Raw genomic sequence first — 26,444 nt, forward strand, 5'->3', positions numbered from 1 at the left:
GGCCAGGATCTGTGGATCCTCAGCTGGCCTTTTTAACTACAAATGAAATCACAGGTGATTTGAGTTCGTAACAAGCAGTAGCATGGCCTAATGGAAATAGCGAAGGCTGGGGAGGTAGAGAATTTGGGTTTTCATCCCAGCTTTGCCATTCACCTGTTGTGTGACCTTGGCCAGATCACTTAACTGCTCTGTTACCTCTGTTACCCAACTGCAAAATGAGGATGAAATACCTGTTCTTCCTTCTACTTAGACTGCAAGCCCTATGTGGGACAGGGACTATGTCCAAACTGATTAACATGTATCTATCCAAGTGCTTAAAACAGTACTTGCGCACTTAACAAACACCATGTTTATCATTACGTCATTTTAAAATACAAAGAACATATATATATTATATATACACACACACATGCGCGCACACATATATTTAGGTTTGAGGGGGTGTATAGTGTGTGCGTATATATATACACACACACACACATACAATGCACCCCCTCAAACCTAAAAAAAATCTATATTCTTCTAGAGTCAGTGACTTACTCCATCAGCAAGTATATACAGTATCTATTTTCTTTTAAGAAAATAAAGCACATTTAAAAAAAAGAATATGCACTGACCCAAAAGACGGCCAAATTAACACAGGAGTTCATAGGGCTTAAGCCTAGGGGCCTTGGGATAAGAGGGGAGGGGACCAAAGCACTCCACAATCGGCACCATCTTCCTCCCTCGCAAAGTCAAAAGGTACTCTCGAGGGTGGCCGGATTGAGCAGGCTTTTCCTCCAACCCCTCCCCATCCTAGCTCAATCCTTCCTCCCTTCCCTTCAGCTCTGGATTATTGGCAGACAAAGGGTACAAGAGGCAAGGGAGAGCTGCAGCCCCAGCCAACTCGGCTCAGAAGACCCCGGCAAGTAGCTGTCGGTAAGAAGGGGAGGGGAAAGAGCCCGCAGACCTGCAAGGAGAGACACAGGAATTGGGAATCACCCCCTCATCCGTCCATTCCTCTTTTCCCCTATCTCCCAAAACCCTCTGGCTCTGTGGGACCCCCAGGTGATGCTGAGAAGCACCAGCTGTGATCAAGATAAAGCTAATAATCTCATCTATTAACAAGTGATAATTGATGAGAATTAAGGGTTATGGGGAGTTCCCCCTGGACTAGGAGAATGGCAAGGGGAGCCAGCCTAAGGATGGGACAGGCTCCTCACCAGGTGCTGTTCATTCATTCATTCATTCAATTGTATTTATTGGGCACTTACTGTGTGCAGAGCACTGTACTAAGCGCTTGGGAAGTACAAGTTGGCAACGTAGAGAGATGGTCCCTACCCAACAACGGGCTCACAGTCTAGAACAGGGTGACAGACAACAAAACAAAACACGTAGACTGGTGTCAAAACCATCAGACAACCTTTTCTCTTTTTGTCTTTACCGAAGAATGAGTGCTGGGGGGATACACAGAACCCAGAAATGCCAGTGATGTCACGTGTTAACTGGGCATATAGTATACTGGGATGACTCAGAGAAGCAGCATGGCTCAGTGGAAAGAGTGTGGGCTTGGGAGTCAGAGGTCATGGGTTCGAATCCCTGCTCCGCCACTTGTCAGCTGTGTGACCTTGGGCAAACCACTTAACTTCTCTGTGCCTCAGTTACCTCATCTGTAAAATGGGGATTGACTGAGAGCCCCACATGGGATAACCTGATCACCTTGTATCCCCCAAGTGCTTAGAACAGTGCTTTGCACATAGTACATGCTTAATGAATACCATTATTATAGAATGTGACATAATGTCATCAGGATTCACAGGGGGGCTCCCACAAAATTCCATAAGAGAAGAAGAGTGGCTCAGTGGAAAGAGCCCGGGCTTTGGAGTCAGAGATCATGGTTTCAAATCCCACCTCTGCCACTTAGCTGTGTGACTTTAGGCAAGTCACTTAACTTCTCTGGGCCTCAGTTCCCTCATCTGTAAAATGGGGATTAAGACTGTGAGCCCCACGTGGGACAACCTGATCACCTTGTAATCACCCCAGTGCTTTGAACAGTGCTTTGCACATAGTAAGCTGTTAATAAATGCCATCATAAAAAATTCCATTAGCTCCAGGGCCAAGGTGAGGAAGGGGACTAATATGGCCCTGCTGAAAGAGTACACATAATTTTTAAAAATTAGAGAGAAAACATGGGAGAGAGCATGCTAAACATTTAAGTGTGAAATAAAGGAGAGAGAAAAGCAAGCTGACGAAAACTTGAATTTAAAACATTTGCAATAGAGCCCGTTTTCAGATCTCACTGGGCTTTCTTACTGTTTTGGAAGTGTGCATATTCTTAAAATCTCAATATTTTTCTTTCACTTCACGAAAGCATGCAAAGATCTGGCTTTCAAGAAAAGGGGCCCAATGTTGGCTTTTAAAAGAAAATGTGTTTACATTTTGTGTGGAGTTCTTCAACTGACATTATGTGTTGTCCATGGACATGACCTCCCAGCTGTCATTTTCACTACTTCAAGTGTCCTTTGAGGGAAAAAAAGAAGCAGTGTGAAGCGCAGGCCTGGGAGACAGAAGTCATAATCTACCGAGCCACTTGTCTGCTGTGTGACCTTGGGTAGGTCACTTCACTTCTCTGTGCTCAGTTACCTCATCTGTAAAATGGGAATTAAGACTGTAGGACAGGATTATGTCCGACCTGATTTGCTTGTATTTAGCCCAGCACTTTTTACAGTGCCTGGCACATAGTAAGTGCTTAACAAATATCACAATTATTATTATTTTTGCTATCCTTTGAGGGAAAAAGTCATTTTTGCTATCCTTAATTGTTTATTCTGCTTGATTTCCAAAAAGATATCTACTTTTCCATTTCCATTTCCTTGTTTTATTGTACAGGTTGAGATTTCCTCTGCAATTTCACAGGGCAGAAATGGAATACTAATAGAAAGGGCTACATGAGAGCTCTGTATTAAAGGCTGGGTAAATTATAGGGCCCCTCTCAAGATCTCACCTGGAGAGTTTCCAGCAATCTACCAGTCTCAAGGCATAACCATCCATTCCTAGCTTGGGCAGTGGCTATGAATGGAAGGCAATCTGCTACAAGTCAAAACTCACCTGTGCTGGGCAGCAGCAGCATGGGACAGAGTCGAGGGCAGAGACTCAAGTTTACTGCACGGAAGGAGGCAATGGTAAACCACTTCCAAATTTTTACCAAGAAAACTCTATGGATACATTACCAGAACGACTGCAGATGGAGATGGGGCTTTCTGGGAGAGATGTGTCCATGGCACTGCTATGGGTCAGAGACAACTCGACAGCAAAATTACAAATTACAAGAGAAATTACAGGGAAGAAAGAGCTGCAATCCTGCATAGCTTTTTGTGAAGATTTTGGTACTTCTGTGTATGACAAACCTGTTAATAAACTGGAAAAATAAGGTCTGGGTCAACTATTTGACGCGCATTTACCAAACTGGAGGACTGTACTCCAAATGGTTCTCACAGAATAGTGACTGGATCTAGCCATCAAATGGCATTATTTAGGGGTAGGTCTTGGGATCAAGGAATTTAATATTTTCATCAACGACTTGGACAATAGTTTGAATTCATTCATTCAATCCATATTTATTGAGCGCTTACTGTGGATGACACCAAACTGGAAAGGGTCCAGCAAGGACCTTGGTGAATAGGATTAAAATCCAACATTACTTTGTCCAAAAGAGAGCTCGTCATCTTCCCACCTAATAACCCAGTCCTCCACAAGGCTTTCCTATCACTGTAGGCAGCACTACCATCCTTCCTGTTTGTACGGGCACATAACCTTGGAATTATCCTTGACTTCACTCTCATTCAACCTACATATTCAATTTGTCACCAATCCTGTCAGTTCTACCTTCAAAACATCTCCAGAAATAGCCCCTTCACTCGCCATCAAAACTGCTACCCCACTGAATTGATCATTTATCATATTCCACCTTGACAACTGCATCGGCCTTCTCACTGACCTCCCTGCTTCTCCTCTCTCCACTCTCAAAAACCTCCAATTGTTGTCCACCTGCCTCCACATTAATCATCCATCAATGGTATTTACTGAGTGCTAATTCTTGTAATTATTGAGTGCTACTGTGTGCAGGGCACTGAATTAGGCACTCGGGACAGTATAATATAAAAAAGTTGGTAGACATGTTCCCTGACCAAAATGAGCTTACAGTCTAGAAGGGGAGACATGGCTTAATAGAAAGAGCACAGGCTTGGGAGTCAGAAGTCGTGGGTTCTAATCCCGACTCCGCCACATCAGCTATGTGACTCTGGGCAAGTCACTTACCTTCTCTGTGTCTCAGTTACCTCATCTGTAAAATGGGGATTAAGACTGTGAGCCTCATGTGGGACAACCTAATTACCCTATATCTACCCTATAGCTTAGAACAGTGCTTGGCACATAGTAAGCACTTAACAAGTACTATTATGATTATTATTATTATATGAATGAGAAAACTGAGACCCAGAGAAGTTAAGTGACTTGCCTAAAGTCACACAGCAGGCAAATGGCTGAGGTGGGATTAGAACCTAGGTTCTCTGGCTCCTTGGCCCATACTTTAGTCAATAGGCCATGCTGCTTCTCAGGTTTATGTTCATGTCATTATATCGAATGTTCTGGTACCATTAGCTTAATTAATGACTCAGCAATATGATCTCTCATTTCCGATCTTTGATACTAAATTTTCATATTCTTCCACCTCATGATCTCTCTCATCATCATTTGGGTGAAAACATTCTAATGTGACTACATTCTTCTAAAATTATGTATGTGTTCCAACTTGTACTAGGCTTCAAGGAAATCAGGAGTAATTTGCTTAGTTAACCCCTACATAGAAAAAATGATAAAAATGGCCAGGCAAATCTAGGAAAGTATCTATTTGTTGTAATGTAATAGCCATTATAGGTTATCATTATATTAATCCTATTTTCTTCCTCGTTTGCTTGACTGCCAATGATTTGAGCTTGGGAGCGGTATTCTAACAACAGGGTTCGGTTCCAAAGTTCGAGTTTGGAGGGCTGGATTTCTTACTATTTTCGTTATTTCTTTATTCGATTATTTTATTATGCAGATAATGAAATAACCTAAGACTTAGGAACTGCCTATTTAGCTATTTTAAATTTTATCTGAAGCTAAAAATAAGTTTTGATGCATCTACAAGTAAAATAGATTTTATATTTTATTGTATTTTATTTCAGAATAAAATTTAAACACAAAATTGAAATGGTCTTTCATTACTACTGCTTACTTAGAAAGTGATATTGCTTTTTGTTGCATTAGAAATGTCATCTTATCCTGATCAGCATCCAGAAATTCTAATATCTACAAATCTCCTTATTGCTCCCTGAAAGTCAAAGTGCCTGAGACTAAAATTTCCATTGCTAAAATTAGAAATGTGCATGGAGAACACCGGCTATCTTATTAGACAGGCTGATTAGATGTTTCCTTTTCTGGTTGCAGATTAAATATCAGTGAAGCTCTTTATTAATATGTAAGTAGTAAGTTATTATGTCTTCAGGCAGTGTGTCTGTCTTGACACCTGGCTCAGCAGTCCACAAATACAATGGATTTTTTTCTACTTTTTTTTTACGAACAAAGGAATGAGAATGTTGTCTCTATCATAGCATTTAGAACAGTGCCTGGCACAAAGTAAGTGCTTAACAAGTATCATAATTTATTTTTATTTTTTATTTTTCATTCATTCATTCAATCGTATTGAGTGCTTACTGTGTGCAGAGCACTGTACTAAGCGCTTGGGAAGTACAAGTCGGCAACATATAGAGACGGTCCCTACCCAACCACAAGGTCACAGTCTAGAAGGGGGAGACAGACAGCAAAAAAAACCATGTAGACAGGTGACAATGAATACCATTAGTAAATCATACTTATTTTGAGCTCTTAGAGAAGCAGCATGGCTTAGTGGAAAGAGCCCGGGCTTGGGAGTCAGAGGCCGTGGGTTCTAATCCCAGCATCGCCACTTGTCAACTGTGTGGCTTTGGGCAAAGTCACTTAACTTCTCTGTGACTCAGTTACCTCGTCTGTAAAATGGGGACTAAGATTGTGAGCTCCATGTGGGACAACCTGATTACTTTGTATCTACCTCAGTGCTTAGAACAGTGATTGGCACATAATAAACACTTAACAAATACTGTCATTATTATTATTACTATATATACAAGTAAACACAAACATCAAACAGAAATGACTTAAAATTGATTTTAGGGCATTCAATCAGCTCTTCCCCACCTCCCTTACGTAGCTGATCTACTATAACCCAGCCCATACACTTCACTCCTCTAACACCAACCTATTCACTGTACTATGATTATTATTATTATTATCATCATTATCGTTATTATTATCTCATCTGTTTCCTTACGGATCCCTTATCCAAGTCAGTTAGTCGGTTAATGGTATTTATTGAGCACTTACTGTGTGCACAGCACTGTACTAAGCTCTTGGGAGAGTACGATATAATAATATTAAATGTCCTCCCTCTGGGCTGGAACTCCTTCCCCCTTCATAACTGACAGTACACCAATTTCACCATATTAAAGCCTTACTAAAATCACACCCCCTCCAAGAGGCTTTCCCTAGCTAAGCCCTCATTTTCCCTATTCCTGCAACCCTCAACATCATCTATGCACTTTGGTCTGTACCCTTTAAGCACTTCGATACTCACCCCACCCCAGCTCTATAGCACTTATGAACATACTCCTATAATCAATCAATCAATTGTACTTACTGAGTATTTACTGTGTGCAGAACACTGTACTAAGTGCTTGGAAAAGTACAACACATTCCCTGTCCACAAAGAGCTAGTCTAGAAGAGCTTTACTCCCTTATTTGCCTCATCTGTAAAATGAGGATTCAATACCTGTTCTCCCTCCACCTAGACTGTGTGTCCCATGTAATAATAATAATAATGATGGTATTTGTTAAGCACTTACTATGTGCAAAGCACTATTCTAAGCTCTGGGGAGGTTACAAGGTGATCAGGTTGTCCCACACGGGGCTCACAGTTTTAATCCTCATTTTACAGATGAGGTAACAGGCACAGAGAAGTTAAGTGACTTGCCCAAAGTCACACAGCTGACCACTGGCGGCGTAGGGATTTGAACCCATGACCTCGGACTCCAAAGCCCGTGCTCTTTCCACTGAGCCATGCTGCTTCTCCTCTCTCTCTTTCTCTCTCTCTCTCTCTCTGATGGGCAAGACTCTGAAGGGCTTAAGTCCCATAGGCTCAGAGAGGGGGGCCTTTCTGGGGAAAAAATGAGGCTGGAGCAGTGCATTTATTGCTGCATATAATAATAATAATGGCATTTATTAAGCACTTACTATGTGCAAAGCACTGTTCTAAGCGCTGGGGAGGTTACAATGTGATCAGGTTGTCCCACAGGGGGCTCACAGTCTTAATCCCCATTTTACAGATGAGGGAACTGAGAGTATTTGACCTATCACACATCTAATTTATCTATTTATATTAATGTCTGTCTCCCTCTCTAGATTATTATTATTCATTTTACAGATGAGGGAACTGAGACTGTTTGACCTAATTATCACACATCTACTTTATCTATTTATATTAATGTCTGTCTCCCTCTCTAGATTATCCATTTATCTATTACTGATCTATTATTATTAATAATCCCTCTCTCCTGAGGGCAAGGAATGTGTCTACCAACTCTGTCTGAAGTGCTTAGTACAGTGCTCTCCACAAAGTAAGATGTATTTATTTATTTTAATGTCTGTCTCCCCACCTTTAGACTGTAAGTTCATTGTGGGCAGGGAATGTATCTGTTTATTGCGTTACTGTACTCTCCCAATTGTTTAGTACAGTGCTCTGCACACAGTAGGCACTCAATAAATACAACTGAATGAATGAATGAATAAATGACATTGACTGAACTACCTCTGTGCTTAGAATGGTGCTTGGCACATTGTAATTGCTTAACCAATACCAACTAGAAAAGTGGTTAAAACCAAGCAACTAAAACCTCATTAAAGACAGTCTGGAATCATACAAGAAAGCAAGCTACACAACTGCATTTGGTGAATGGCCGACACCCAGGAAAAAAATCTAAGGATTTAGTGACTAGACAAGAAATCTGCAATGGTGTACCATCATTAGAGTAAGCATAATACTGATTTGCACAAATAGAGATTGAGATTATATGCACCTTGAGGAAATCTTTCTAATAAACTCTGGATTATTTTGACCATTGGCTTGTTGGTGAAGATATGTAGGGTTTCGTTCCACCAACCAAAAAAGTCTGTGGCAGGACTCAATGCCGGCTCCGCCAATTGTCAGCTGTGTGATTTTGGGCAAGTCACTTCACTTCTCTGTGCCTCAATTACCTCATCTGTAAAATGGGGATTAAGACTGTGAGCCCCCACGTGGGACAACCTGATCACCTTGTAACCTCCCCAGGGTTTAGAACAGTGCTTCGCACATAGTAAGCGCTTAATAAATGCCATTATTATTATTATCCTCTTGGGTGGGGCTTGTGGGGTGTAAAGTGGAGGGTGGGAGAGTGACTAATCCAGCAGTAGCAGCCTTTTAAAAGAGTGAAGGGAGAGGTTCTTCCCCAGGAGCAGCAAATGCAACATAACCTAGTGGAATGAGTGTGGGGCCTCTGGGAGTCAGAGGCCCTGGGTTCTCATCCTGGCTCCACCATGTAATAATAATTATGATACTTGTTAAGTGTTTACTATGTGCTAAGTACTGTTCTAAGCGCTGGGGTAGATACAAATCAATCAGGTTGGACACAATCCCTGTCCCACATGGGGCTCACTCTCTTAATCTTCATTTCACAGTTGAGGTAACTGAGGCCCAGAGAAGTTAAGTGACTTGTCCAAGGTCGCACAGAAGACAAGTAGCAGAGACGGCATTAGAACCCAGGTCCTCTGACTCCCAGGCCAGTGCTCTATTTACTAGGCCACACTGCATTTCCTGTTACTGAGGAAGAAACCGTCCCACCACTCTTCTAAAAGGCTGCAACGTGTGATCTGCCATGTGATCCTGGGCAAGTCAGTTAACTTCTCTCTGCCTCAGTCATCTCATCTGTAAAATGAGAATTAAGACTGTGAGCACCAGGTGGGACATGAAGTGTTCCCAACTTTGCTAGCTTGTATCTAACCTAGCACTTAGTACAATGCCTCACACCTAGTAAGTGCTTAACAAATATCATTAAAAGAAAAAAGGGTAACGGCAAATTATAGGCTGTGAGACAGGGAGGATGGAGGTGTCATCTCCACCGGGAGCATCCTACCAGACCTTCTGCAACTACAGTCCAAGATTTAGAAGCAGGAGACAGGCACCATAACATGAGTGAATACCAACGGACCTTTGCCAGGACAATTGAGGTAGCAGGAAAGTCGCTCTAGTAGATGGGCAGAGACAGCAGAGTGAAAAGTGTGTGTGTGTGTGTGTGTGTGTGTGTGTGTGTGTGTGTGTGTGTGTGTGTGTGAGATGGGGAGGGAGGGAGAGAGGAACTGATGACTGTGTATACATGTAATTCTTGCTCCTTACTCTTTCACCTCCATCACACTCTTTGTCCTCTCCACTGCCTTTTGTCCACTCTGCTCTCCTTTTTTTGTCCCATTCTACCTCCCTTCTACCTCTCCTTCTTCCTCTTTGCTCTCTCAATCCCTCCTTTCTCATTTCTCTCTCCCTCCACCTTCTCCCGCTCTATCTCCTTCCCTCTCCAGGCCTTTCTCTCATTTTCTTTCTATTTTTCTAACTCTAGACATCTCTGGCTCTCTATCATTTCCATCCTTCCAAACTCTCTGCCTGTCCCAACTTGACCTTGCAAAAATATGGTCACCTCCTTATGGGTGGACTCTCAATACTGTCCACTTCTGAGCTCCACAAATAAATAGGAATGTGAATCATTTGGAAAAAATTCACATCCCAGACATCAAGATTGAAAGTAAAACTTTGGAGAGAGATTAAAGACAAGGCTATTTTCCGCCTGTGGGAAAGGAAGCTGAGGGATGAGCTACTGGGTTTCCAGATGAGTGGCCAATCACTGATGAAAGAAAATAAAAAGACTACAGATGTAAACTGAAAACCAGGGGAAGAAAAACATGGGGTTCTAAACCACCCTATAAAGTTTGGACAAACGATAAGCAGATTACATTAACATAAGAGGTTTTTTTTAAATCCATGAACAAGAAACCACGATCAACAGGTTTACCACCATTTCAAGATAATTAAATAAACATTGATCCAACACACGATAAGTTGAGCCAACAGGATAATTTAGGCACTACTCCAAATGCAGATATCTATTAAATGGCTAAACTGAGGATCCTGAAACGTGTGCTTATAAAGCTTTCACTCTAAGAAAGCTATTCTCTTCAATTTTATACCTTTCCATTTTCCACAGAGAAAATGGATTCATTTAGCTGATAAATGGCTTGAGCAGACGAGTTTCCCCTGTTATTTTGCCTTCTGGACTACTGTAAATTTCTGTGGATTTTCATTACTACTTAAGTAGCAGCCATTTCTGGAGGCTTTGCAGCACTCTCTGCCCTAAAATCCCAAGCCTATTTCCTTTAGAGGACTTTCACTTCTTGTGCTCTCTCCATTTCAAAAATTGCATCTTCTCCACTTCCAGGTAATCTCCTTATTTTCGCAATTAAAGGATGCACCCAAATTAATAGAAAGCACATCAGCTTTGGAGTCAGAGCTCGGGAGTCAGAGGACTTGAGTTCTAATCCCACCTCAGCCTCTTGCCTGCTGTATGGCCTTGGATAGGTCTCAACTTCTCTGGGCCTCAGTTCCCTCATTTGTAAACCAGGGATTCAATACCTGTTCTACCACCTACTTAAAATGTGAGCCCCATGTGGGTCCTGATCATCTTGTATCTACCCCACCATTTAGCAAAGTATTTGGCCCCTAGTAAAAGTTTAACAAATATTATTATTATTATTATTATTATTAGTGCAGTCATCTAGTCTATAAACTCGCTGTGGGCAGGGAACATATCTACCAACTCAGTTGTATTGTATTCTCCCAAGAGCTTAATACAGTGCTCTGCACACAGTAAGTGCTCAATAGCAGCATGGCACAGTAAATAGAGCCTAGGCCTGGAACTCAGAAGGTCATGGGCTCTAATCCTGGCTCAGCCACATATCTACTGCGTGATCTTGAGCAAGTCACTTCACTTCTCTGTGCCTCAGTTGCCTCACCTGTAAAATGGGGATTGAGACTGTGAGCCCCACATGGACCTGGACTGTGTCCAACACAATTTGCTTGTATCCAGCCCAGCACTTAGTATAGTGCTTGACACATATTAAGCTCTTAACAAATGCCATTATTGCTATTATTATTATTATTGATAATAATAATATTTCCACATATCAATCTCCAGTCCTCACTCCTCACACCCACTGTGGGCAGGGGATGTGTCTGTATATTGTTATATTGCACTCTTCCAAGAACTTAGTACAGTGCTCTGCACAAACTGTAAGTGCTCAATAAATATGAACGACTGACCAATTCTACAAACTTGCATTTTCTTCTGCCTTCAGGACATCTCCATCTGGGTAAACCACGGCCATCATAAACTTGAGATATTCAAAACTGAACTCCTTCATTTCCCTACTAAACCCTCTCCTCTTCCTAAGTTTTAGTCAGTCAGCCATACCACCATTCTCCCTTCAGTACAAACAACCTTAACGTCATCTTTGATAATGCGATTACTACTACTACTACTACTACTACTATTACTACTGTCTCCCACAGAAGTAGATTTGTCACTTTGTCTTTATTTAATCCTTGAGTACTCACAATGTTTCAGCTTTTGCATTCAGTTTATTGCTAAATCCTGCCGGTTCTTCCCGCATATCATTTTCCAGATGGAAGGGAATGGAGAAAAAGAAGGTAACGCAGCCTCTCCTCTGCTCAACCTCCTCCCTAGCTTTATATTGCTGCTATCATCATGGTGATTGACAGGTCCCCTTCCACAACCCCAGCTGGAAGCAGGAAATTAATTGGACCCATCAGCAAAATCTTTCAGGTGGAGAAAGAGATCCCTCAAACATGCCATCCTGCCCAACCTGGACACCAGCATCACAATGAACTAAATCTGAGAGTACAAGACTGCAGTAAATATCTAATAAATGTTGACAATGGTACCGGTAAAATGGAATCATGGATTATACGTCTATGCAGTTTAACATTCCATATACTTATGAATGTTTAGGAAACAAGAAATTAAAACAAAGTTGCCTAGTACCTGAAATGCCTTTCCTTTCAGGCATGAAAAAAACATTCAAAAATATATTTGGAAAAACTGCCGCTAAGCGCTGCTGTTCAATAGAACATATGAAATTTGCTATTCCCTTCACATGTGCCTCTGTTGGAATTTCATATAGACACTCAAGCATGAAAAACAGTAGAAAAATAACTAGGGAATAATAAAATAGCTTCTTTAATGTATCTCTGTAAACAAAAAAAATGAATGTCTTCTTCAAGACTAATGTGTTGAGGTAACTCTTGAGCCTAGAAGGTTCATAGGTTAATACAATAAAAGTGAATGCTGTTTGGAATACCTGCAACACTGCCCTTAAATGTGATACAAGCCTACAGCATTTCCCAAGGAATTTAATTTATATTAATGAGAAGAGGAAAACCATGCCTCAAGCTCTTCAAGAGATTGCTCTGGTGCCAATTTTAATGATCCAATGGCAGGAAAAGGATTCTGAGCATATTAGTCGATGAGATGAGCTTATACGAAATCACTTTTTAATTGAGAGGAATCATCAAAGCTCACCAATTCGACCACTGGAATCCGCACCCTGAGCCTTCCACTAGGTGACGTGGCTTGGCAAATTTGAAGGGGGAGGGAATTTCGTGCGGCAGGAGAAAGGATGTGTACGATGGGGTAATAATAGGAGTGTCAAGATTGAGGTAAAGCTGATTGAAGTACTTGGGGAAGAGAAAAAGGGGGGAGCTGCAGCGTAGTGGGGCAGAGAGAGGAGAGATAGTAGAGTGCTGGTGGATTCAACTGTCAGGAGTGCCAATTTTTTATAAAGAGAAATGGGTAATAATAACGATGGTATTATTATAATGATGGTAGCCACTGGAGGCTTCTGAGGAGAGGAGTGATCTGTTATATAGTATTGGTTAAGAGCTTACTATTTGCCAGGCACTGTATTAAGTGATGAGGTAGATACAATCTGCTGGGGTAGATACAATCTAATCAAGTTGGACACAATCCCTATCCCACATGGGACTCACAGTCTTAATCCCGATTTTACAGATGAGGTGACTGAGGCACAGAGAAGTGCCTTGCCCAAAGTCGCACAGCAGACAAGTGGTGGAGCTGGGATATGCTCTGAATGGCAATGCTTCCAGTGAATCTTCTTGGACTTTTGGACCTTTGTGCACTTAGTAACCATGCCAAAAGCTTGGTTTCACCTCATTTCAGCCCCTGGACAATAATGGCTTTGGAGCCCAACAGAAGCAGGGGTGATGAAGCAGTAAGGCAAACTGTGAGGTACCCAGTCTACTCATTCTTAAAAAGCTGGTTCGGTACTGGATTTAGGGCTGGGAAAATGGTTTTAGTCTTTTTTTATGGTATTTGTTAAATGCTTATTGTGTGCCAGACACTGTACTAAGCACTGAGGTAGATACAAGCCTATCAAGTTGGACACTGTCCCCGTCGCACATGGGGCTCACAGTCTTAATCCCCACTTTACAGATGAGGTAACTGAGGAATAAATAAGTTAAGTGTCTTTCCCAAGGTCACATAGCAAAAAAATGGAGGCGCAGGAATTAGAACCCAGGTCCTTCTGACTCTCAGGCCTGTGCTCTCTCCACTAAACCAGGCTGCTTTTCACAAGTAATAATAATAATGATAGCATTTATTAAGCGCTTACGATGTGCAAAGCACTGTTCTAAGCGCTGGGGAGGTTACAAGGTGATCAGGTTGTCCCACAGGGGGCTCACAGTCTTAATCCCCATTTTACAGATGAGGTAACTGAGGCACAGAGAAGTTAAGTGACTTGCCCAAAGTCACACAGCTGACAATTGGCAGAGGCGGGATTTGAACCCACGACCTCTGACTCCAAAGCCCGTGCTCTTTCCACTGAGCCACGCTGCTTCTCTAAGTACAGAGCAGTCCTCAAGTCATCCGTGGGATGAGAGTCCTACAAGTCAGCAGCCAAGTTTTGGGAATTCCCCAGGGACTTTAGTTTCCCCCAGGACAACAACAACAACAACAATAACAACAACAACAACAATAATAATAATTGTAGCATTTGATAAGTGCTTACTATGTGCTAGGCTTTGTACTAAGTGCTAGGGAAGTTACAAGAAAATTGGGTTGGACACAGTCCTTGTCCCACATTGTGCTAACAAACTTCATCTCTATTTTACAGATAAAGTAACTGGGGCCCAGACAAGTAATAATAATAATAGCAACTGTGGCAGTTGTTAAGCACATACAATGTGCCAGTCACTGTACTGAGCGCTGGGGTAGATATAAGTAAATCGGGTTGGACGCAATCCCTGTCCCACGTGGGGCTCACAGTCTCAATCCCCATTGATTTGTCCAAGGTCACACAGCAGACAAGTGGCAGAGTCATGATTAGAACCCAGATCCTTCTGACTCCCAGGCCTGTCCTTTATCCTCAAGGGTCCAATTCCTACTGATCCATACTCCTCATGCTGGCACCCAACTGAACCCACCTCTGGGAATGGGGAAACGGGAATTTCTGAACTCGGCAATTTTTAACAGTACTTTAGTGGCTAATTATAATCTCTTCTTTCACCTCACACTCAGTCTACCAATTAGGTGGAGAAACATGTACAAATAAAACAGGGAGGTCTGTAAAATGTAATAAGCTGCTAAAGAGGTTCCTTAGCCAAAAACAATAGGTAGCCACCTCAGGAGAACACATTACCTTCAGAAACTGACACAACTGAAAGAAACACTGGCTTTGTCTAATCCTCTTGGGGTACATGGTAACAAACTTGTCTCAACACTCTTTTCCATCTACTTCTAGTACTTTATGATGCAGAACCAAATCCTGTCACTAAAACCTAGCTCAAAATTACAAATAAACCTTGTACCAGTGTCTCTGGGGTGTATTGTGGAAAATGTTTTTTTTTCCCCAACACTGCCTACATTTTTTCCTGATGAGTTATACTGAGAAACAAACAACATTAACCAAGCCTTAGAAAATGCAGAACTTTATTTGTGCCACTAGGTATACACAAGTGGGGCTTCATCAACAGCATATTTCAAACTGTGAAATCCTGAACAGATTTGGAAAACTGTGGGGCAATCTGTTTGCTAACATCTCTTCTTTTCTTGTTTGCAGTGGAATGCCCGGGCAGGGAATGTGTCCCTTTATTGTTATATTGTACTCTCCCAAGCACTTACTACAGTGCTCTACACACGGTAAGCACTCAATAAATATAATTGACTGATTGACTTGTATTACTGAAAGGTGTTTAGTGTCATACAGGAAAAAATAAGCAATATTATACTAATTTTGGAAATATCCTTCTACAATATCAGAAGGAATAACCTTTTCTTTCCGTTTATTCTATTACTATTCTGGCAATACTCGGCAATATGCTGGGAGGCTCTCTCCTTTAGACTGTAAGCTCATGGTGGGCAGAGAATGTGTCAGACTGTTATACTGTACTCTACCAAGCCCTTAGTACAGTACTCTGCACATAGTAAGCACCCAATAAATACAATTGACTGAGGCTGTATTGTCTAATGGAAAGAGCACATGGCTAGGAGTTCCAGGTTTGAGTCCCAGCTCTGCCACTAGCCTACTGGGTGTTCATTCGATTGTATTTAATGAGCACTTACTGTGTGTAGCACACTGTACTAAGCGCTTGGAAAGTACAATTCGGTAACAATTGTGTGTCCTTGGACAAGTCAATCAATCAACAATCAATCATATTTATTGAGCACTTACTATGTGCAGAGCACTGTGCTAAGCTTGGGAATTAGCAGACATGTTCCCTGCCCATAACAAGCTTACAGTGTAGAGGGAGTCACTTAACCTCTCTGTGCCTCTCAGTTTCCCAACATGTAAAACAGGGATAATAATACCCTCCTTTCCCTATCTCACAGGGATATTGTGAAGATAAAATGAAAAATGAAGCATTCATCAAACATATTTGCCTCCAAACAACACCACAATTCCAAAGAACAGTGCCAGTGACCAACTTCTTTAAGGTGAACCACCACAGATCCTGCTTTTTAAGCAATTTCATCACCGTCACCTATGAGCTTCATTTAACACTGAGCAGACAGAATAGCCAACAATAAGGAAGTGTGGCCTAGTGAATAGAGCCCAGGCCTGGGAGTCAGAAGGACCTGGGTTCTAATCCCAGCTCCACGAGCTGTCTGCTGTGTGACCTTGGGAAAGTCATTTAACCACTCTGGGGCTCAGTTACCACATCTGTAAAATGGTAATCACTCAATAAATAGCATTGATTAGTACTTTCTGCTATTTCTGACACATGGATAAAGAAAGAGCTCAGGAGGTGAGTAGCAGCATCTTTAGGTACTAAAGAAAGCAAAATGCCCATGACACATAATTGCAGGTATAGCTTTTTCCATTAATTAATCAATCATATTCACTGAGTACTTACTATGTGCGGAGCACTGTATTAAGTGGTTGGGAAAGCCTGATAAAATGGAATTGGCAGACATGTTCCCTGCCCATTCATTCATTCAATCATATTTATTGAGCGCTTACTGTGGGCAGAGCACTGTACTAAGCACTTGGGAAGTACAAGTTGGCAACATACAGAGACAGCCCCTACCCAACAACGGGCTCACAGTCTAGAAGCTCATGATGAGCTTACTGTCTTGAGGGGGAGACACACACTAATTCCACATTAAGCCCTACCTACAAATTCACTTGCTGAGAAAATAGATTCTGTGGTCACTCTGAAAGTCAGTGGTGGGATTCTTAGTCTGGGATTTCCTGTTCGTTGTTTAGCCACTGAGGCCTGTTGTGACACCAATGAAAAGGGTGACCCTGACCATGCTCAAAAATACTAGGCAGAGAGTCTGCCATCATATCAAGGCTCGCAACATAATTAATGACATCATACAGGCCATTCTGTGAAACTCATAGAGAAGCAGCATTGCCTAGTAGAAAGAGCCTGGGATCAGAGGACCTAGTTTCTAATCCCAACTCTGCCACCTGTCTGCTGTGCAACCTTAGGCAAGTTACTTAACTTCTCTGTGCCTAAGTTACCTCATCTGTAAAATGGGGATTAAGACTGTGAGCCTCACGTGGGGCAACCTGACCACCTCGTATCCTCCCCAGCACTTAGAACAGCGCTTTGCACCAAGTAAGCACTTAAAAAATGCCATCATTATTATTATTATTATTCTCTGTGCCTTAGTTATCTCATCTGTAAAATGGGGCTTTAGACCGTTAGTACTATATGGGATAGACATTGTATTCAACCTGATTATCTTGCATCTAGCCCAGTGCATAGTACACCATTTGGCACATAATAAGCATTTAACAAATACCATGAAAAAAACCCTCTCTAACTCTAACCTAAATGTCCAAATGTAGGCATTTGGCCAGAAGAAACACTGCCTGACCTTTCCCACTTCTCCAAATCTTCATGGTGCCTTCGCAGGTCTCTGGGAACACACTTGTTGCTTCAAGCAGTAGGCCCTGTGGTAGAGCAAAGCTTGGCACAGAAAATAAAATACAGTAGGTGTAAAAGGTTCCCATGGCTGAACCCACGGAAGACAGTGGAAAGACCATGTATCACTAACTTCTGTTGGTTCAACCTACACAACATCGCTAAAATCCATCCCTTCCTCTCCTTTCAAATTGCTACCACATTAATCCAAGCATTTACCCTATCCCACATTGATTACTGTATCAGCCTTCTTGCTGACCTCCCTGCCTCCCCTCTCTCCCCGCTACAATCCATAAAGTCCATTGAAGCAGCGTGGTCTAGTGGATAGAGCACGGGAGGGGAGTAACATGCCCAGAGTGTTTCTGGACAAAGGCGATCCAGGCAGCGGCGTGAAGTATGGATTGAAGTGGGGAAAGACAGGAGGATGGAAGATCGGAGAGGAGGCTGATGGAGTAATCCAGACAGGATAGGATGAGAGCTTGAACGAGCAGGGTAGCGGTTTGGATGGAGAGGAAAGGGCAGATCTTGGTAATGTTGCGGAGGTGAGACCGCCAGGTTTTGGTGACGGATTGGATGTGAGGGATGAACGAGAGAGCGGAGTCGAGGATGACACCAAGGTTGCGGGCTTGTGAGACGGGAACGATGGTAGTGCCATCAACAGTGATGGGAAAGTTAGGGAGAGGGCAGGGTTTGGGAGGGAAGAAAAGGAGTTCAGTGATTGGCCTAGAGTAAACACTTGACAATTATTATTATTATTATTATTATTACAGCCATTGTAGTTATAGCCTGGGTTACAGTCACCCTATGACACATGCATCATGGGGGTACAACCATTATCTGACACCCTGATAATCCAGTACCTCATTGCAAGACCCCTAAATGGGTGACCCCTATGACCCTAGACCCCTATGACCTCTCTACTGCCAGCGAAAATTGGGGAATTAAGAAGTCTCGCATCAATTTTGAAGACAGTAGATGACTTTATGGAAATTACGAGATGGAGCTAGTTCAAAGGTGTGTTGAGATGTTCAGACGTTAGCCTATTTTGAGCTACTGTTCAACCTAAATTGTACCAGTTCTTCACTAACATTGAAAATCCACTCTTACAGTCAGTAGAATGTGTCTACTTTTGTAAAGATTGAAAACCATACTACAACTCCTGATTTAGTTGATCTTTAGCAGAGATTAGACAACAATTTAGTGATGCTTAATGTTACACTATTTAGTCCATAAAGGGATTTCTTTTTATTTTTCCAGAGGTTTGGGAACAGATCCCGATCTATAAAAGTGAGTCCGAGGGAAAATGTTCTATGCAATATGGCTGTCCATAAAGTACCCACAGTTTCTAGGAAAGTATCCCACTGCATCATGGGGTTATCAATCAGTCATATTTATTGAGCCCTTACTATGTGCAGTGCACTGTAATAAGTATTTGGGAGACTAAATTCAACTGATTTAAGCAGACATGTTCTGTACCCATAACATGCTTACAGTCTAGGGAGGAGACAGACATTAATATAAATATATTAGGGACTTTTATTATATAACTTAAAGATACGTATATAAGTGCTGTGGGGTTGGGAGTGGGGAGAATATGAGGTGTTCAAAGGTCACAGATTGAAGCAAATAGATGATGCAGAAGGGAGAGTGTGCCCGGGGTAAGAGGGCTTAATTGGCGAAGGCCTCATGGAGTTGTGACCATAGTACTGCTTTGAAGGTGTATTGTCTTTGTTCCGAGGAGCTCAAAGTTTAGTGTCCATGATGTCACTTCACTGTAGAGTGTTCAAGTGAAGTAGGGTGGGAAGATGGTGGTAGTGCTCTTTAAAAATTATTATTATTTTTTTGCAATGGGAGATTCAGTGGTGTCTGGACCTAATTACAGCTGCACACATCATTAAGAAATTACAGGAGGGTAATGACAAAAACATAGTTGGCCTACTGATTTCCCTCAGCGAAGTCCAGAGTCACAGTATAAATAAGGCCTGAGACAGTCTTCATTGGTCTTTGCCTAAACTTGTCTTTGAGTAGAATTTAAGCACTTGGTACCCCTCCCCAGCCTCAGCTCCATAGTAGTTAAGATGAACCTGGGTTCTAATCCTGGCTTGGCCACTTGCCTGCTGTGTGACCTTGGGCAAGTCACTTCACTTCTCTGAGCCTCAGTTACCTCAGCTATAAATGGGGATTAAGATTGTGAGTCCTATGTGGGTCATGGACCGTGTACAGCTTGATTAGCTTGTATCTTCCCCAGTGCTTAGTACAAAGCCTGGCACATAACAAGTGCATAACAAATACCACAAAAATATAAAAACCAAGGAGCTTTCAATCTAGAGGGGGAGACAGCATTTCATCAGTCACAATGGTCAAGGCTACAAAAGCTCTAATTCTGACCACCGGCCTGCAACGTTGGTGTCATCCTTGGCTCCGCTTTCTCGTTCACCCCACACATCCAATCCACCACCAAAACCTGCCCATCTTACCTCCATAACATGGCCAAGATGCACCCTTTCCTCTCCATCCAAACTGCTACTTTGCTGGTTCAATCTCTCATCCTATCCCGACTGGATTACTGCATCAGCCTCCTTTCTGCTCTCCCATCCTCCTGTCTCTCCCCACTTCAGTCTATACTTCACTCTGCTGCCCAGATCATCTTTGTACAGACACGCTCTGGGCATGTTACTCCCCTCCTCAAAAATCTCCAGTGGTTGCCTGTCAACCTACGAATCAAGGAAAAACTCTTCACTCTCGGCTTCAAGGCTCTCCATCACCTCGCCCCCTCCTACCTCACCACCCTTCTCTCCATCTACAGCCCAGCCCGCACCCTCTGCTCCTCTGCCGCTAACCTCCTCACTGTATCAATCAACCTACGCATCAGGCAGAAACTCCTCACCCTCGGCTTCAAGGCTCTCCATCACCTTGCCCCCTCCTACCTCACCTCCCTTCTCTCCTTCTACAGCCCAGCCCACACCCTCCGCTCCTCTGCCGCTAATCCCCTCACTGTGCCTCTCTCACCTGTCCCGCCGTCAACCCCCAGCCCACGTCATCCCCCTGGCCTGGAATACCCTCCCTCCGCACATCTGCCAAGCTAGCTCTCTTCCTCCCTTCAAGGCCCTACTGAGAGCTCACCTCCTCCAGGAGGCCTTCCCAGACTGAGCCCCCCTCCTTCCTCTCCCTCTCCTCCCCCTCTCCATCCCCCCGCCTTACCTCCTTCCCCTCCCCACAGCACCTGTATATATGTATATATGTTTGTATGTATGTATTACTCTATTTATTTTATTTGTACATATTTATTCTATTTATTTTATTTTGTTAATATGTTTTGTTTTGTTCTCTGTCTCCCCCTCTGAACAAACACGATGCGGGCAGTGGCATGAAGTATGGATTGAAGTGGGGAGAGACAGGAGGATGGGAGATCGGAGAGGAGGCTGATGCAGTAATCCCGTCGGGATAGGATGAGAGATTGAACAGGCAGGGTAGTGGTTTGGATGGAGAGGAAAGGGCAGATCTTGGCAATGTTGCGGAGGTGAGACTGGCAGGTTTTGGTGACGGATTGGATGTGAGGGGTGAACGAGAGAGCGGAGTCGAGAATGAAGCCAGGATGGGGGCAGGAATGGGAAGAAACATCAGGGACTGTTGTCTTTTCCTGGTCCAAACTTGCCCCACCTTCTCACCTTCCAAAGGACGGGGGCCAAGAGGCCCAGCATATAAGGGTCAAGGGGTATATGTCACCTCAAGTCTAATAAACGTTTTGACCAGGTTGGCCAAAATATCACAGCCATTAGTGTGAGTCATTAGTGTGGAGATTAACAGAGATTCTAAGTACAGGATGGCAAGTCTACTCTAAAATATGAAAAACAGGTACCATGTTAGCAGCACCTAAAATTACTTACCTATTCATGGTAATAATAATAATAATAATAATAATAATAATAATAATAATAATGGCATTTATTTAGCACTTACTATGTGTAAAGCACTGTTCTAAGAGCTGGGGAGGATACAAGGTGATCAGGTTGTCCCACGAGGGGCTCACAGTCTTAATCCCCATTTTACAGATGAGGTCACTGAGGCACAGAGGAGTTAAGTGGCTTGCCCAAAGTCACACAGCTGACAGTTGGCAGAGCGGGGATTTGAACCCATGACCTCTGATTCGAAAGCCCGTGCTCTTTTCCACTGAGCCACGCTGTCTCTCTCCCCCTCTAGACTGTAAGGTTGCTTTGAGCAGTGAACGCATCCGCTAATTCTGCTGTATTCTACTCTCCCAAGTGCTTATAACAGTGCTCTGCACATGGTAAGCACTCAATAAATACCATGGTTTGATTGATTGATCGATTAAAGCAAACACTGACAAGCTCCATCAGAATTAAAGTCTGTAGAATCTCACGATCAGAACCTTGGGAATTAACATACAAATGAATTTACAAAAAATCAGGGAAAAGCCTCAAAAATGACTTTCAAACAAGATGAAAGAGTCTATCCTGACAGGTAAGAATGTTAGCAGCTGTTACCCTAAAAACTTGGTTGCTGAAACTGGGAGTATGAAGACAGGAGATCAGGCCTAAATTTGCAGTTAATGGTATTTGTTACGGACTATCGCATGTACAACACAGCACAGCTTCAACTTGGCTTAGAACTATGTATTTACATTTTACAAATGGCTTCCTAACAAGGCTAGACAAGACCTAATGAAGTGATACCCACTAGCATCGACATGAGTTATAATACTGTCGAAATTTCCATCATAAAAACAGGTTTTCAAAGTTTACAAGGCAATGTAAAATTTCACTCAAGACCAATATATCAGGAATACATGACTCCTGGGCAGTAAAAACAGTTTTATAGAATGGTTAGCTGTGTAAAAGTACTTTTATGAAGAAATAAAAAACATGTGAAACACCCTTTGTTTAAGATATTTTGGCAATGACATTTTCTAAAGCAATATGATTTTTAAACTTCCAAATTTCAAGAATTTCACCATGTTCTCACTTCAGACTGTCTTTAATAAAGAATAATTTCTATTTTGAAAACTGATACTGGAGGAACACAAGAAAGAAAGATGTCCTTTGATTTTTTTACCCTTCACAAATTAATGGTGTATTTGCTGAATTGTTTTGACTCAACAATGAATCAGTCTTTAACTTCCTTCACTGTGAAAAAAATGAATATAAGCTTTTGCCATAAGGACATGAAAATATTACAGCAAACTCTCTGATAACCAAAATACTTGGAAGTAAGTCTATTAGGAATACCCAAATAGTTCAGATGACTGAGAAAGGGAATAAAAAACAAGAAAGGTGGTAATGAGTTCATCAATTCATTCAACTGTATTTATTGAGTGCTTCCTATGTGCAAAGCACAGTATGAAGTTCTTAGTATTATACTAAGTTCACTGTGGGCAGGGAATGTGTCTGTTTATTGTTATACTGTACTCTCCCAAGCACTAATACAGGGATTTGCACACAGTAAGCATTCAATAAATACAATTGACTGAATGAAAGAATAATAATAATAATGATAATAATAGTGGCATTTGTTTAGGGCTTACTATGTGAAACACGCTGTATTAAGCAGTGGGGTAACAGTCCCTACTAACCTACTCCCTATATTCATCTCACCCGTCCTCTGACTAACCTGGAACTCCCTCTCTCTTCATATACAACAGACCACCATTTTCCCCACTTTCAAAGCCCTACTTACATCACATCTCCAAGAGGCCTTCCCTGCCTAATTCCTCATATTCCCTACTCATTCATTCATTCAGTCATAGTTACTGAGCGCTTACTGTGTACACAGCACTATACTAAGTGCTTGGAAAGTACAATTCGGCAACAAACAGAGACAATCCCTACCCAACAATGGGCTCACAGTCTAGAAGGGGTTGAAACAGAAAACAAAACAAGTAGATGGGCATCAATACAAAGAGAATTATAGATATATACACATCCTTAAAAAAATAAACAGAATAATAAATATGTACATATATACACAAGTGCTTTGGGGTGGGGAGGGGGGTACAGCAGAGGGAGTGAGCAAGGGCGAAGGGGAGGGGAGGAGGAGCAGAGGAAAAGGTGGGGGGGGGGGGGTGTCAGTCTAATTCCCTCTGCATCAGTATGCACCTGGAACTGTAGACTTAAAGCACTTGATATTCACCCCACTCCCAGCATTTATGTACATAGTCGTAACGTATTTAAATGCCTATTTCCTTCTCCCATTGTGTTAGCTCGGTGTAGGCTGGGAATGTGTCTACCAACTATGTATTGTACTCTCCAAGTGCTTAGTACAGTGCTCTGCACCCAGCAAGTAGTCAATAAATATCACTGACTGGTTGATTTATCCCTGTCCCACATCAGGCTCAAAGACTAAGCGCGAAGGAGAACAGAGGCACAGAGAAGTTAAGTGACTTGCCCGAGGTCACACAGAAGACACGTGATGAAGCCTGGATTTGAACCTAGGTCTCCTGATTCTCAGTCCCGTACACTTTCCAGTAGGTCTTGTCTTGTCTTATGCCATCGAGTCGTCTCCGACCCATAGCGACTCCATGGACACATCTCTCCCAGAACTCCCCACTCGCCATCTGCAATTATTCTGGCAGTGTACCCATAGAGTTTTCTCAGTAAAAACTCAGAAGTGGTTTACCACCGCCTCTTTCCATGCAGTCAACTTGAGTCTCCGCCCTCGACTCTCTCCCATGCCGCTGCTGTCTAGCACGGGTGAGTTTCGACTTGATTGCCTTCCACTCGCTAGCCACTGACCAAGCTAGGAATGGAATGGGTATGCTTCTGATTGACTCTCCTTCCCGTGGCCATCACTAGTAGAGTACTGGAAACTCTCTAGATGTGATCCTGGGAGGGGCTGCAGTGGGTAATCACACCTTAGTCAGTAGAAGGGTGCCCATTCATCGGGGTTTATGCCAGACAGACAGGGTTTCCAACACTCTGTCCCTTATCTGGTACAGATTTAGTCCCGGATGCCTATGCATCTGGTATTTTTCATTTCAGTTCCCAGCTTCCCTCTGCTGCAGCTCTTGCCCCCAACGTAGAAGCAACAGCCATGTTCAGAAAGATCTGGGAATGGACACAAAGGTTCTAAGCAAATGGAGGGTGGTGAGGGTGGGACACGGAAACATTCTAGGTTCAGGCAAACTTGGCAAAATACCGCAAAATGGTGTGAACAATGCTATCCTGTGCTACTGTATTCTTCCAAGTTCTTAGTGCAGTGCTCTAAACATAGTAGGCACTCAATAAATACCACTGATTGACAATGCATGCCCAGAGCATCATTCATTCAATCATATTTATTGAGCACTTACTCTGTGCAGAGCACTGTATTAAGCGCTTGGGAAGTACAATTCAGCAACAGAGACAATCCCTGCCCACAATGGGCTCACAGTCTAGAAGGGGGCTCATACTTGGCCCATTCCCAGCCCCACAGCACTTATGTACATATCGTTATACAACGTTGCTTCCCCTGTCATTTATTTTAATGTCTCACAGCCCCTCTAAACTGTAAGCTCCTTATAGAAAGGGATCGTGTCTCCCAACTCTACTGTACTGGCCTCTCCCAAGCGCTTACTCAGTACAGTGCTGTACACCCAGGAAGCACTCAATAAAAACCACTGATTGATAGTGGTAATAGCAGAAGTCAATTAATACACAATAGAAACCCAAATGTTCAGAAGAAAAGGGTCAAGGAAGGTCTAATAATGTGGATTTCCTGGATATATGAGCTTTTATATCTAAATATGGTTACAATTACTGAATACCCTGCAAGTAAAATGTCATGCAAATTTAAAGAAGTGGAAAGAACTGTGCATAATTCATACTTAGATCCCTCTAGAGTGATTTTATTGGGCAGGGGCAAGCTCCCTGTCCTCGTGTCTCTTTTACTTGGAAGGGGGCACCATCGCCCCTCAATACACCTCCTGCCTCAGTTTATCCCTGAATGTTATAGCGTGGGGGGCTCAAGGGGCAAAAGTCGAGGGAGGGGGATCAGAGCCATAGAGGCAGGAATAGGAAAGGAATGGTGGGATGAGTTAAAAAGAGAAAAAAAGATAAGCGAGGTCAGGGACCAGAGTGCTGGGGTAGGGAGGGAAGCAAATGAAGCAAGGAAACTTCCCAAAGCCCAGTGGGAAAGAAGGGACACAAGAAAGGTGGGCAAGTAGAGGAAAGAACACAACTAGAAATGTATGATCTGATGGGGAGATTTCTGCTGTCGTGGCCAGAGACAACCAGAATACCTTCTTATCTTTTCATAGAGGTAATTACCTAGGTATAGAAGTTTAGCAAAGATCAATCTTCTGGACAAATATGGAGGTCCCCAAAAAGCCTAGATAACTGGGTTTTCTCAGTACGAAAGGTTTTCTTGTAATTCTTAATGTCAACATCAATTTAATCAAAAAGTGCACCTTACTAGAGTTCAATCAACAGGCTATTTTTTTTCAGGCCATTCGCCAGCTGAGATTCAGTGGTGTAAAAGTTGGACGGGCGTCTGGGTGCCATTTCCGCTTTCTTCAGCCTTTTCCCTCCCACTCCCCAATCTGCTCAGTGCTCCTGCCCTGCTCTACCAAAAAATGGACCACGGAGAAGTGGGAGCCCTTCCCAGGGCCTCTGATTTTTGAGTTCAGCACTAAAAAAAGCAGATTCATTCTTCAATACACCATTTTCAAATCAATCGATGGTATTTATTGAGAGTTTACTGAATGCACAGCTCTGTACTAAACGCCTGGTAGAGTACTATACAACCATGTTGGTAGGCAAGTTCCCTCCAACAAATTTACCATGATGTGGAA

The 26,444-nt window shown here is 42.6% G+C and overlaps 1 protein-coding gene and 1 non-coding gene across 3 annotated transcripts in view; both read right to left on the reverse strand.

Moving 5' to 3' along the window:
- PPM1L (protein phosphatase, Mg2+/Mn2+ dependent 1L) overlaps positions 1–26,444 on the reverse strand; it is a 395,821-nt gene that overhangs the window by 214,059 nt on the left and 155,318 nt on the right. The gene's annotated exons all lie outside the window — the stretch shown is intronic.
- Positions 24,377–24,508, reverse strand: LOC119935847. The gene has a single exon (XR_005453465.1). It is a non-coding gene; the product is annotated as a small nucleolar RNA SNORA7 (small nucleolar RNA).

Source organism: Tachyglossus aculeatus, chromosome 1 (genome assembly GCF_015852505.1).
Source record: "Tachyglossus aculeatus isolate mTacAcu1 chromosome 1, mTacAcu1.pri, whole genome shotgun sequence".
In the NCBI taxonomy this organism is placed as follows: domain Eukaryota; kingdom Metazoa; phylum Chordata; class Mammalia; order Monotremata; family Tachyglossidae; genus Tachyglossus; species Tachyglossus aculeatus.